We start from the raw sequence: 14,887 nt of genomic DNA, 5'->3' as shown, positions 1-14,887 counted from the left end.
TACGCTAGAAGATATTCCATCTTATTTAATTAACAGAGCTAGCATATCACAGCCTCACACATCCAGGCAGTCTCATTTACATAGTGTGTGATTTATTTATGAATTTCCAAATTATGGATGTGAGCAGCGTGCATTCTAAATTAGCATACTTCATTTGCGCTGTTTCCACCAGATGTTTTCACTCTGTTGCGGTTGCAGACAAGAATAAGTGAAGAAATACACTGCAGAAGGTCTTATCTGTCCATTTTTCAGTGTCAGAAGAGATGAGAATTGCAAACTAGTATCTCCATCCCTTTTTTAGAGCATGTCGATGCCAGTCTGAGACAAGATTGCCTCTTCTGCCCTGCTGCCCTGAGTGTTGTTGTTATTCACCCTCAAGCTGTTTTTTTTTTACTTATTTGCAGCCTTATGAATGAGAAATTCCCAAGGTCCCCTGTCATTAATAGTCTAGCAAAGTCAGAGTTGGGACTTCTTTTCATGAATCAATTCCTTGGCAATATGTCCTTCCTCTTTTTCTACTGACTTAATACTTTTCTTAGTGTTATCATAGAATATTAGGGTTGGAAGGGACCACAGAGGTCATTTTGCCCAAGTCCCTGCCATGCAGGAATACACAACTACAGCATTTCTGAAGGCTGTCTGTTCAGTATCTGTTTAAAGAGCTCAAAACTGCTACCACCTGAGGTCATCTGGTCCACTGTTGTACAGCTCTTGCTGTAAGAATAAGTTCTTCCTAATCTTTAGATAAGGGGCTGTGGTGGCATAGTGGGTTAAACCACTAAGCTGTAGAACTTGCTGACCAGAAGGCCAGCGGTTTGAATCTCTGGACAGGGTGGTCTCCCATTTTTAGCCCAAGCTTCTGCCAACCAAGAAGTTCAAAAATATGTAAATGTGAGTAGATCAATAGGTACCTCTTCGGCGGGAAGGTAATGGTGCTCCATACAGTCATGCAGACCACATGACCTAGGAGGTGTCTATGGACAACACTGGCTCTTCAGCTTAGAAATTGAGATGAGCACAACCCCCCAGAGTTGGTCTCAACTAGACTTAATGTCAAGGAGGAACCTTTACCTTAATCTTTAGATGGAATCTCTTTTCTTATGATTTGAATCCATTGCTCATGTTCTAGTCTGCAGAACATCAGAAAGCATGCTTGCTCCATCTTCTCCATGATATTCCTCCACATATTTAAAGATAGCTAAGATGTCACCTCTGACTTCTCTTCTCCAAGGTTTTTTTTTTTTGTTCTTGTTGTGTCAGGAGCAACTTGAGAAACTGCAAGTCGCTTCTGGTGTGAGAGAATTGGCTATCTGCAAGGACGTTGCCCAGGGGACGCCCGGATGATTTGATGTTTTTATCATCCTTGTGGGAGGCTTCTCTCATATCCCCGCATGAAGAGCTGGAGCTGATAGAGGGAACTCATCCGCCTCTCCCCAGAATCGAACCTGCGACCTGTCGGTCTTCAGTCCTGCCAGCACAGGGGTTAAACCCACTTCGCCACCGGGGGCTCCAAGGTGAACATAATCATTTACTTCAACTGTCCCTTATAAGCCTTGGTTTTCAGATGTTTGATCACACCAGTCATCCTTCTCTCAACACATTTGTCTCACAGAAGTCAACTAATTTGTGCAGGAGTCTTTTTAGACCCACATGGGAGAGGGATTGGAGGGCTGCATCATCCGCACATAGTAAGAGGGGAACATGCTTTGGGTCAATCTTTGGGCTATGCCCATCCACTTGGGTCAGGGCTATAGGGAGATCATGAAAGAAGATGTTGAAGAGAAGTGGGGCTAGTATGCACCCTTGTTTGACTCCCTTTTGGACCTGGATCGGGTTCTCTCAACACATTAGAGCTCTTCAATGTCTTCCTTGAACCATGGTGCCTGAGGCTGGATCCAATATTCCAGATGGGTTCTGACCAAAGCAGAACAGAGTATCATAACACTTCCTTTGATCAGGACACTATACACCTGTTGATGCAGTCAGAATGCATTATCTTTTGGGGCTACTTCATCACACAGTTGACTCATGTTTAGTTTGTCATCTGCTAAGATCTCTATTCTTTATGCATGTATTGCTTTCAACCCAGGTGTCATCTGTCCTATATTTGTGCATTTCATTTTGCCCTGATGAGGTACCCTAAATGTATTCCTTTTTTAAAAAAAATATTAATTGTAGACACAAGTAGAGTAACATAAATCTTGATAATGAAATTCCACTTACATTTTCACTCAATATATAATGTATTTTATTTACTTAACCTTACCAATCCCAATTCCACACTTATCAACCACTTATTTCCAGCAGTTTTTCTTTCCCTCCTCACTCCCCCTTTGCCCCCCCCAATTGGAAACCTTTCATCAATTCAAGTATTATTTGAATTGATCAACTGTGAAGAGAGTTCTTTATAGTTTATTTTTCCTTTTATTCCAGCTATCAGAATTTCCCATTTTGAGTCCCAATTCTTCTTACAACAGCCTCCTGTGTATTTCATCCTCCTTTCAAAAGTATAATCCTGGAGCATATAGTCTGATAAATATTAAAGCAGTTTTTAAGAAATCCTATTTTTCATGTTCTTTCCAGCCCAAAACTATGGTTGCCACTTCTCTCATATGTTTTATGATATCTGCCCATTTGTTAGTTCTGCCCTTGCCATTGATTTACTGAATTAAAAAATCCCTTTTATTCAGCTCTACCGTTTGCCCTAATAGTTCATCCATCTCTTTCTTTATTTTATTATAAAGGTTTTGTATCTTGTCACTGTCCCACCACATATGCATAAAAGAGCCAATTTAGACGTATTTGTGCCAATGTAGTTTTGACGATGATTTAGTTATATGGGCTAATTAAAGTGGGATTCTGTACCATTTGGTCAATATTTTCCATTGTGTTTCTCTGTTCCTGATATGTTTAGCTTTTTTAATTAAATTAATCCAGTGTTCAGTGTCTGACTCATTGCAGTTTATATCCTCTTTCCACATCTCAACTAGTGTTTGTTTCGGTGCATAATGTTTTTCAACTATTTTCTTATAAATGAAACCCATCAAGCCTTTCTCCTTCTCTAATTTCCATTTTAATATCTATTCAAAATTTGTTTCTGGACTTTCCTTTCTCATCCACTTTACAATCTTTTGTTTCAACACATCCCATAACAGTCAGTTACTTTGTCCACATTTGCCTTTTATTATACCCCAATCTTTAATTGTTCCATCTGGGTTTAAGAGGTTGGCCAATCAACCTCATTCCACTTTGCTTTAAATTTGTCATCACTTTGTCGAACATCTGTTCATTTTTATTATCTAATATTTCTATTGTAAGTATATCTATTTTATTTATTGGGAATTTATTTTGCCATTTTTTCCAACATTCCATGGAGGAGATCACCCCCTTTAATTTATTTATTCCTTACATTTTGAATTCTGTTCATGTCATCTGAGGTCATAGCTCCTCCACATTTCCTATAATCTGCAAAGGCCCAAGACAGAACTCTAGTATTCCCCACTTGCCAGCTCTTTCAGGATGAATATAATAATAATAATAATAATAATAATAATAATAATAATAATACCATCTCTCAGCTGCAAAAGGCCACCCTACTTGGATCTGCATGTATTATTCGCCTATACATCATATAGTCCTAGACACTTGGGAAGTGTCTGACGTGTGATCAAATACAAAAGCCAGCATAGTGATCTTGTTTGCAGTATATTAATCTTGTTATTTTTCTAATAATAATAATAATAATTATTATTATTATTATTATTATTTTATTTCTTACCCACCTCTTCTTGTGGCTTGAGGCTGTTTACAGAATAACTAAGACACATAAACATTGTAAAAATACCACAATACACACATTAAAATGTATTTATATAAAATATACATTATATATATATATATAGAGAGAGAGAGAGAGAGAGAGAGAGACCATGCCTCCACAACTATAAATAGAAATTGGAATTGAAGTACTAGTGAAAATGTTTTAGTAGTCCATCAAAAGAAAGATAAGACACTCAAGAGAAAATTAATAGAGATCAGAGAGATGGACAGAGGGGTTAAAACATCCACCCCAAAAACTTCTCATTGCTTTGAAGTGAAAGAACAAACAGCATCAGTCTATGTGAAAAAGCCAATTGAATTGCAGGTTCAATTTTCTTTCAGTGCTGATACGAAGACAATATCCTCCATTCACCACACCTCAGAGCAAGCATAGGGGGTTCAAGGCAAACTACACTTCCTCTCAACAAGTCATTACTGCATCCCTCCCTGCTCTCTAGCATATGCTGCCTAAGCAAACCGTCTTACTCTGCCTTATGGTATGAATTGCCCTGCTGATTTAATGCTGATTTAAAGTATGCCTAAGCCCTGTAATTTCCATATGGTTGATTCTGCTGAATTATGACCATAGTGTTAAATGCAGACTAGAGTAAGTGCTGATCTGTATGTATCCATAAGGGCTTAGATAAAAATGACTAGGAAAAGGATAATGAATGAGCCATAAGGACCAAACAAGCTTGGAATTAAAAACCAGGAGATGGAAAATCTCTTCGAAGGCAACCAAGAGGGAACATGCAAAGAAATGAAGATTGAGGAGACAATCTGTTCAGTGGCCTCAAATACAGGGCTTCATGAGAATATTACGTTCTCAGACAGCCCATCACACATAAGTCAAAAGCTGGAAACACAGCCCAAGAAACTGCATGAAGAGTTTGTTCACAATCAAAGAAGCAAATTTGCACTGAATCTCTACTGGTTCAAAGTTTCAAGTTGCCCCACAGCTGGCTGAAAAAGTAGAACTGGGATAAAAAGGAATACTACTGTGAATGGTTGTTTTCCTGTGCTGGGTCCTTTAACAATGATGGTTACAATCCTCTTGGGATATGGTCGTAAGAACCATTGTGTCAGTGGTTGGGCATTCTGGAAGACCATGCCAGGATAGATAGTCACTCAGCAGATACTCACGCACTTGACTGGGAGGGTGGGGAGATAATCCACACTTGGGCAACTGGTGAATGCAGGACCATGGTGCAGTTATTGAAGGAATGGTCCACTCAATGGATATTTATGCCACTCTAGAACCATACACATCTTGGGGAAGGATGTGAGAGAGTCTCAAGATAAATAAAGTCAGCCTTCCATAGCCATGGACTCTGCATCCATGAATTTAACCATCCACAGTTTGAAAAGATTTTTAAGAATAATAATGCCAAACCTTGATTTTGCTCTTTTATATAAAGGGCACCATTTTACTATACCATTGTATGTAATGGGGCTTGAGGATTCACTGACTTTGGTATCCACAGAGGGTCTTAGTACCAAACCCCAGAAGATGCCAGGACTCATTGCAGCAGCATTTTCAGAAAGTTAAGAGCTGTGGGTTGGATGAGTCAATTCCCCCCTCCCACCACCACCTTTTACTTCTTTGTTCTTTGGTTTTGCAGCTTTGTGTCATGCTTCAAACCCCTTCAGGATCTTTTGATCAGAAACAATCCATATTTCATGCTGAAGATATGCCATACTCAGCATTCTCCTCTTCATGAAACAGATGTCAGCTAAACCCTGGCACTCAGATAGGGATGGGAAGCTACAGCGGTTTCACCTCCTCTCGTATTTGAATTTGGAGGATTTAAATTCAAATCTGATCAAAACCAAACTAAATTGAAATTCTCAGCTATCTTGGTTGTATGAGCAAATCTGTCCATTTTGATTCCCCCACCCCCACCCCTCACCCCAGCAGAATCTATGTGAATGGATTAATTGATAACCCATCTTTCTCCCAATTTGGGATCCAAAGAAACTTACCATATGTTAAAACAAAGCCAAAATAACATAAGCTACATTTTTTTTAAAAAACCTATAAAACAAATAACCCAATTAAAACATTAATTTTAAATAGTTAAAAGTACATTCAAGCCATACTTTGAAAAGCACCACAGGCTGCATAAAAAATCCTTCTGTCCCAACTATTTAAATGCTGAAGACTTTTTAAAAACAAACAAACAAAAAAGGGGCTATTTGCAGAGAAGGACCAACAGACCTCCTTTGGAGGAGCATTCTATAGCCTTTGAACCAGTCAGCAAGACTGTTGTTGTTGTCCATTCGTTCAGTCGTCTCCGACTCTTCGTGACCTCATGGACCAGCCCACGCCAGAGCTCCCTGTCGGCCGTTACCACCCCCAGCTCCCTCAAGGTCAGTCCAGTCACTTCAAGGATGCCATCCATCCATCTTGCCCTTGGTCGGCCCCTCTTCCTTTTGCCTTCCACTTTCCCAAGCATAATTGTCTTCTCTAGGCTCTCCTGTCTCCTCATGATGTGGCCAAAGTACTTCAACTTTGTCTCTAGTATCTTTCCCTCCAGTGAACAGTCGGGCTTTATTTCCTGGAGGATGGACTGGTTGGATCTTCTCGCAGTCCAAGGCACTCTCAGCACTTTCCTCCAACACCACAGCTCAAAAGCATCGATCTTCCTTCGCTCAGCCTTCCCTAAGGTCCAGCTCTCACATCCGTAGGTTACTACAGGGAATACCATGGCTTTGACTAGGCGGATCTTTGTTGCCAGTCTGATGTCTCTACTCTTTACTATTTTATCGAGACTGGACATTGCTCTCCTCCCAAGAAGTAAGCGTCTTCTGATTTCCTGGCCACAGTCTGCATCTGCAGTAATCTTTGCACCTAGAAATACAAAGTCTGTCACGGCCTCCACGGTTTCTCCCTCTATTTTCCAGTTGTCAATCATTCTTGTTGCCATAATCTTGGTTTTTTTGATGTTTAGCTGCAACCCGGCTTTTGCGCTTTCTTCTTTCACCTTGATTAGAAGGCTCCTCAGCTCCTCCTCGCTTTCGGCCATCAGAGTGGTGTCATCTGCATATCTGAGGTTGTTAATGTTTCTTCCAGCAATTTTCACCCCAGCTTTGCATTCATCCAACCCCGCACATCGCATGATGTGTTCTGCATACAAGTTAAAAAGGTTGGGTGAGAGGATGCAGCCTTGCCGTACGCCTTTCCCAATCTTGAACCAGTCTGTTGTTCCGTGGTCAGTTCTGACTGTTGCTACTTGGTCCTTGTACAGATTCCTCAGGAGAAAGACAAGGTGGCTTGGGATGCCCATCCCACTAAGAACTTGCCACAATTTATTATGATCCACACAGTCAAAGGCTTTAGAATAGTCAATGAAGCAGAAGTAGATGTTTTTCTGAAACTCCCTGCCTTTCTCCATTATCCAGCGGATATTGGCAATCTGGTCTCTCGTTCCTCTGCCTTTTCTAAACCCAGCTTGAACATCTGGCAACTCTCGCTCCATGTATTGCTGGAGTCTTCCTTGCAGGATCTTGAGCATTAACTTACTGGCATGAGAAATAAGGGCCACTGTACGGAAGTTTGAGCAGTCTTTCGCATTTCCCTTTTTTGGTATGGGGATGTAAGTTGATTTTTTCCAGTCTGATGGCCATTCTTGTGTTTTCCATATTTGCTGGCAAATGGCATGCATCACCTTGACAGCATCATCTTTTAAGATTTTAAACAGTTCAGCTGGGATCCCGTCGTCTCCTGCTGCCTTGTTGTTAGCAATGCTTCTTAAGGCCCATTCAACCTCACTCCTCAGGATGTCTGGTTCTAATTCATTCACCACACCATCATAACTATCCTCAATATTATTATCCTTCCTATACAGATCTTCTGTATAGTCTCGCCACCTTCTCTTGATCTCTTCAGCTTCTGTTAGGTCCCTGCCATCTTTGTTTCTTATCATACCAATTTTTGCCTGAAATTTACCTCCAATGTTTCTAATTTTCTGGAAGAGGTCTCTTGTCCTTCCTATTCTGTTGTCTTCTTCCACTTCCATGCATTGCTTATTTAAAAATAGTTCCTTATCTCTTCTGGCTAACCTCTGGAATTGCGCATTTAACTGGGCATATCTCCCCTTACTATCACTGTTTCCTTTTGCTTTCCTCCTTTCTTGGGCTACTTCCAGTGTCTCAGCAGACAACCATTTTGCCTTCTTGGTTTTCTTTTTCTTTGGGACGTACTTTGTTGCCGCCTCCTGAACAATGTCTCGGACTTCTGTCCATAGTTCTTCTGGGACTCTGTTTACTAAATCTAGTCCTTCAAATCTGTTCTTCACTTCCACTGTATATTCGCTAGGAATGTTAGTGAGATCATATCTAACTGGTCTGTGTATTTTCCCTGATCTCTTTAGTTTTATTCTAAATTGGGCAATAAGAAGTTCGTGATCTGAGCTACAGTCAGCCCCAGGTCTTGTTTTCACCGACTGGATGGATGCCCGCCACCTTTGGCTGCAAAGGATGTAGTCAATCTGATTTCGGTGTTGACCATCTGGTGAGGTCCATGTATAAAGCCGTCTTTTAGGTTGTTGGAAGAGAGTATTCGTTATACACAGTGAGTTTTCCTGGCAAAATTCTATCAGCCTGCGTCCCGCTTCATTTTGTTCTCCCAGACCATGCCATGCTTGCCTGTGATCCCTGTTGTCATTTGACTTCCCACCTTGGCATTCCAGTCTCCTGTAATGAAAATAATGTCTCTTTTTGGTGTATTATCCAGTAGGTCCTGCAGATCCTCATAGAACTGATCTACTTCTGCTTCTTCAGCAGCTGTGGTTGGGGCGTATATTTGGATCACTGTAATGTTGAAAGGCTTTCCTTGCACTCGAATTGAGATCATTCTGTCATTTTTTGGGTTGTATCCAAGCACCGCTTTAGCTAATTTCTTATTAATTATGAAGGCTACTCCATTTCTCCGATGTTCCTCTTGTCCGCAGTAGTAGATCTGGTGGTCATCTGATGTGAAGTGGCCCATTCCAGTCCATTTCAGTTCGCTGACCCCCAGAATGTCTATCTTTAGTCTTGACATCTCACCAATAACAACATCCAATTTGCCCTGGCTCATAGATCTTACATTCCAGGTTCCTATGGTGTGTTGATCTTTAGAGCATCGGATTCGTCGTTCACCTCCAGTACCGTCGGCCGCTAGCCTTCCTTTCGGCTTTGAGCTAGCTGCGTCATCACATCTGGGGCTAGTTGAACTTATCCTCTGCTCCTCCCCAGTAGCATTTTGGCCATCTTCCGACCTGGGAGTCCCATCTTCCAATGGCATACCGACATATCTCTGGTTGTATTGGTCCATTTAGTTTTCTTGGCAAGGATACTGGAGTGGTTTGCCATTGCCTTCCCCAGGGATCACACTTGGTCTGACCTCTCTGCCACAACCGTCCCGTCTTGGGTGGCCCTTCACGGTTTCGCTCATGACATCATTGAGGTGCTCAAGCTCCAGCGCCCCGACAAGGCGGTGATCCTTTGCTGGAGCAGCAAGACTGACATGATGGGAATTAGGTGGCTCTCCAAATACATGGCCTCCAACAAGGGGACAGGAGAGAAGCCTCCCACAGGATGGTAACACATCCGGGTGTCCCCTGGGCAATGTCTCTGCAGGCGACCAAATCTCCCCCAAAAGAAGCAACTTATAGTTTCTTTCGTTGCTCCTGACATGATTTTTAAAAACCCTGTTGTATTCTATTTGGCAATGGCAGTGCCAATTTAGTCTCTATCATCCTACCTTCTCAGCTGCATCTTAACTATCCTAGTTTCTCCTTTTCCCCCTTTCCCCCTCTGCAGTCCATCATGGGAGGGCAGCATTGGACTGCACCAGGTGACACCATTTGGACAGGGGATGATATATCTATAACATTGTTGTGCAGTTTTGCATACATGTATTAGATTTTAATAAATCATCTATACATGGATGTAACTTTTTTTTTCATAATCTCAGCTCATAGTTACGGTAGCATAATTACTGTAGCATGTGTTCCTGTGAAAACTGTTATTATTACAGCAACACTTTGAATAATGTGCTTTTTTCTGCATGCACTTCAAGCTGGTTTTTGTGGTTGCTTATAGAGGGAGGGAGGGAGGGAGGGAGGGAGGGAGGGTGTGTTGCTGATTTGGGCAAATGTTCCAGTATTTTAGCTACATTATTGCAGCTTATCCTGGTATGGGAGGAGATCCATGACACTGACACCATGAGGTAACATGTTGGGTGACATTAATCCTAGTGAAGCCACTGCTCTTAATTTGGACTTATATTTTAAGAGATTCCTCCTAACTCTATCCTGCCACATGGAGTTGGAGCTACCACTTTATGAGAAAAATTGTTCCATGAGCACCTAAGAGTTGTTTTATTTTTGATCAGCACAGGCATGGTGATGGATCATCTCCATGTCACTGCCGCCATTCCTTGCTGGCAATGGAGCTGCCTGCAAGCACCTGGCCAACACCTTTGTGTCTACTGATATCAGAATGGGGCGCCTACAAAATAATTAAGAATGAAAGAACCCTTTCAACTTTATATCAGGTATGTAACAACTTCATTATAGTCAAGAAAGGTGAAGGTGCTGCAGAAGAAGGAGTAAGAGGACCGGAGAGTTATGAGAGATATACACTACATCAAAAATTGAACACCAGGGGACAGTGGATCCACATACATTAATGCGATTAAAAAGGAATCTGAAAAAAAAAAAGAGTGTGAGACTGAGTAGAGAAGATTAGAACATAAGCATCTTTTAAGATCAGAACATGCCAACAATTGCCTTTCCAGAAACTGTCTCCAGGGGTTAGGATGGCCCATATGAGGGATTGCTGAATGTAGAGGATATAAAGCTTTTCATCTGCGGAATGCTGGTTTAAATCCAACTAGGGCAAATCAATATCTAAAGTCATTTGTATATTCAGCACATTACTGTTGGGCATTTGTTGTTGTTGTTCTTGCCTCAAATTGCATTTGGAACCCATTTGAAAATGAATTTCACAAAAAGAGCTGTGACCTTTCATCTTCAGCCAGATGTTTGCCAATAATTGTTTATCTGAGGTTCAATAATGAGCCAGTTTCATAAAATGGGACTGGCTGTATATCATCACATGGTATATTATTTTATTTAACAGAGGAGTTAAAAACAGGAAAGGTTAATTAGGTCTCTTACATGAAACTGGAACAATTTGAATGTAGATGCTTTTCAAATCAAAAGATTGGCTCTGGTGCAATCATTTATGCACTAATTAATCCATTTACTAAAAATAGAACATCTGATTTGTTAAAGATTTAGCAAATATAAAATAATGTTTGACATTCAAACTGGTAGATCATGACTGGAAATGCATCTTCTGAATTCAAATGAGCTATTAATCCAAGGATGCAAGCAAGCAAAATTGGTTCCCATCCAGTAAGGGTCCTCTCGGCCACTTACAAACCCAATATTAAAAGCTACGCTATTGATAAATTAGGAGGTAAAGGTGAAGATTTTCCCCTGACATTAAGTCCAGTCGTGTCTGACTCTGGGGGAGGTGCTCATCTCCATTTCTAAGCCGAAGAGCCAGTGTTGTCAGTAGACACCTCCAAGGTTATGTGGCCAGCATGACTGCATGGAGCGACATTACCTTCCCACCGGAGCGACGTTACCTTCCCACCTATTGATCTACTCACATTTGCATGTTTTCAAACTGCTAGGTTGGCAGAAGCTGGGATTGACAGCGGAAGCTCACACCGCTCCCCGGATTCTTTTGGAAGGTCGCAGGTTCAGTACTACAATGCCTTTATAGAATTATCCTGAAAAAGCAATGAGGAACATGTGACCTGACAAATTTTGTTGGGCTACAACTCTCATTAGTCTTTGCTAATATGATCAATCATGGGGAATGATAGGATGTGAAACCCCACAACACATCACCTCCATCTCTGAACTGGAAAGTTCTATGCCCTGTTATGTCCTAACAGTAGGTAGCCTCTTGTTTTTTTGTTTACATAATTATGCTACGTCTTCCCATTCTGGTTGTGTAGCATTCCCACTCTTGTTTTAAAATTCCTTTTGATTTCTCAGATCTTGTAGATATGATTCTGATTCTTCCTTTTTATTTGAAGTCATTTTTTTCTTTCCATGCATTAATTATTATACAGTAGTTCTCTTGTCTCTGTGCACAAGTTACTGAACAGCTGCATTCAAGGTTCTGCCCCTGTTTCTGTCACATTTTATTTTTGCTTCACCTCATCCTTAACTGATTGAATTTTTATCTATCATGCATTAGGACTTCTCTTTCTTTTTAGCTGCATATAGTCTTTTTGCATTCCTCCCTAACAATGTTCCTGGCATCAGTCCAGAATTATTATTATTATTATTATTATTATTATTATTATTATTATTATTATTATTGTGTATCTGACTTGATAGTTCAAATCTATTTTTACATTATTTTTAAATTTTATGGGAATGGTCTTCAGGTTGTATTTTGGCATGATGGTTGGTTTAGTGTTCTTCTTAGTTTTACTCTAATTGTTGATATTAGCAGTGCATGGTCTGTGCCACAATCTGTTCCTGGCCTTACTTTTGCAGAGAGAATTGGGTTTTCCCATCTTCTGCTTCTAATTATATAATGCATTTAGTTTCTATATTGGCTACTAGGCAACAACTGTGTCCCTCTCCTGCTTCATTTCTTGATTCTAAGTCAAATTCTCCTAGAATTCTCCTGGTTGTGCTCTGTCTTCTACATTTGCATTCTAATAGCTTATGATCATATGCTTTTGTGGTGTGTGACCTGTTTCCTCTTGGATGCTCTTAGAATATCAGTTGTTTAGCTTGTTTGATGGGAGCATAAATATTGATTAGGATTGTAGTGGGTCCTTGGCATTCATGGGGGTTAAGGATGTAAACTCCTTTCACCTAGCTGGTCACTCCTTTTTTCTTATCTTTCAGCCTGAATTTAGCCTTCCCCACTTCTTTCCCACTCACTCCTTCTCATCCTCTTTCTTTCCATCTCCTCTCCCCCAGGATGTCCACAGACTCGATTGCCTATCGTTGCATCACAAGCCTCAGCCTGTGATGGAGAACCGAAGATGTCAGTGGGGGAAGAGGTGGATCAATGAATTCAGCTTTAAAGTCAGTCTGAGGCTTGTAGTGGGATGATGGGCAATGGAATGTGGGGAACGGAGAGATGAAGTAAGGAGTTGCAAATTTGGATTACACTTTATTGGGAAGTTGGGGAGAGGAGCAATGGGGAAAATGTTTAAAACCTGGAAGTTGCTTTGATTGCAAGATGGGGACTGCAGCTTTCACTTAGATTATCTCTTGTTGTCCGAGTGTGATGGCCTTCCAAGTGTAGTGTCTTGGCAGTCTAGGATATGTAGGTGTCTGTAGAGCCCTAATCTTGACCCGCATGTTCTTCCACAGTGAGGACATCGGTTTCCAGGTAGAAGGCAGTCCTGGTCAGGGTTGACTTGATGTGCCTTTCTCTTGGTACATTTTCCACCTTTACTCTCCATTTGAGCCTCTTCAAATTCCACAGCACTGCTGGTCATAGCTGTCCTCCAGCTAGAGCACTCAAGAGCCAGGGCTTCATTTGGAAAAATGCTGCACTCACAGAGCTCAGGTAGTGTTGTATTTCTGTGTCAATGCTGACTTTTGTGGAGCAGTAGCTGCCAAGGTAGCAGAAATTGTCAATGTTTTCTAATGTTACACCGTTAAGCTGTATTTCTGGCATTGCAGAGGGACTGGCTGGTGACTGCTGGAAGAGCACTTTGGTTTCTCAATGTTCAATGAAAGGCCAAGCTTTTTGTATGCTTCTGCAAAGGTGTTTAATGGCTTGTAGATCTTCTGAATGCACACCAGACTAAGTTATCATCGGCATATTGGAATTCTAGAACAGATGTTGTTGTGACCTTGGTTTTGGCTTTCAGTCTGCTGAGGTTAAATAGCTTGCCATCCGTCCGATAGACGATTTCATGGAGGAAGGAATTTAAAACCTAGATTTTGCTTTGAAGGGACGATGGTAAAGGAAGTGATAAAGGGAGGAGTTTAAAATCTTAACATAACTTAGATGGGAAGATGGGAAAGGGAGTGAGGGACTTGGGGTATTGGAGGTATTGGAGAGCTGGGGCAGCAGAAAAATTGGAGTAAGAAGGTGAAGCAAATTAAACTAAAAAAACTTGCGAATAATCAAATTCACAAAAGTTAAACCCATGAACCCTATATTAACACATTTTCCCTGGAGTCTTACTGATATTATTTAATCAAACTTCACAATATATCACTGTATAATTAAAAATCTGTTTGAAAATGTCCTATTCTTCATCACTTTACTTTGCTGAAACCAAGTATGATTATGTTTCTGCTTTATTTCTTGTTTTACAATTTCCACTTTGCCTTGATTCATGCTTCTGATGATTCCACTGCAGACTGAATATCTATATCTCTTATCCAAAATGGTTAGGACCAGACATGTTTTGGATCTCAGATTTTGGGATACTTCTATTTGCATGCATACACATACACTTACAAAGCCTTTGTAGCTGAGGAGCAAGGTAAAAATTATCTAAAGAAAGAAAGAAAACCCTATATGCATGTTTTTACACAACTTATATACATTGTAGTAAGGTAGTGTTATATACATTGTGTTCTCAAAGGCTTTCATGGTTGGAATCACTGGGTTGCTGTGTTTTTTGGGCTGTATGGTCATCTTCCAGCAGCATTCTCTCCTAACGTTTTGCCTGGATCTGTGACTGGCATCTTCTAACCTCTGAAGATGCCAGCCACAGATGCGGGTGAAACGTTAGGAGAGTATACTGCTGGAAGGTGGCCATACAGCCCGAAAAACTCACACCAACCCAGTTTATATACTGTTTTTAATCATGTTGTGCATGAATTAAAGTTTGTGCAATAAACCATCAGAAAGAAAGGTGTCACTTCCACAGTCACCTGACATGAGGCTGACATAAGGATTGCAGCAAATTAAGATGTGTGAAGGGCTCTAACACTTGAAAGGTAGGCATGGTACCGCCGGAATCTTCATAATTCAGAATAAAGTCAGAAAAATCACCTTTTTGAAGCAATTTTGA

Source organism: Anolis sagrei, chromosome 1, assembly GCF_037176765.1.
Source record: "Anolis sagrei isolate rAnoSag1 chromosome 1, rAnoSag1.mat, whole genome shotgun sequence".
Taxonomy (NCBI): Eukaryota; Metazoa; Chordata; class Lepidosauria; order Squamata; family Dactyloidae; genus Anolis; species Anolis sagrei.
Note: the sequence above shows the minus strand (reverse complement) of the source record.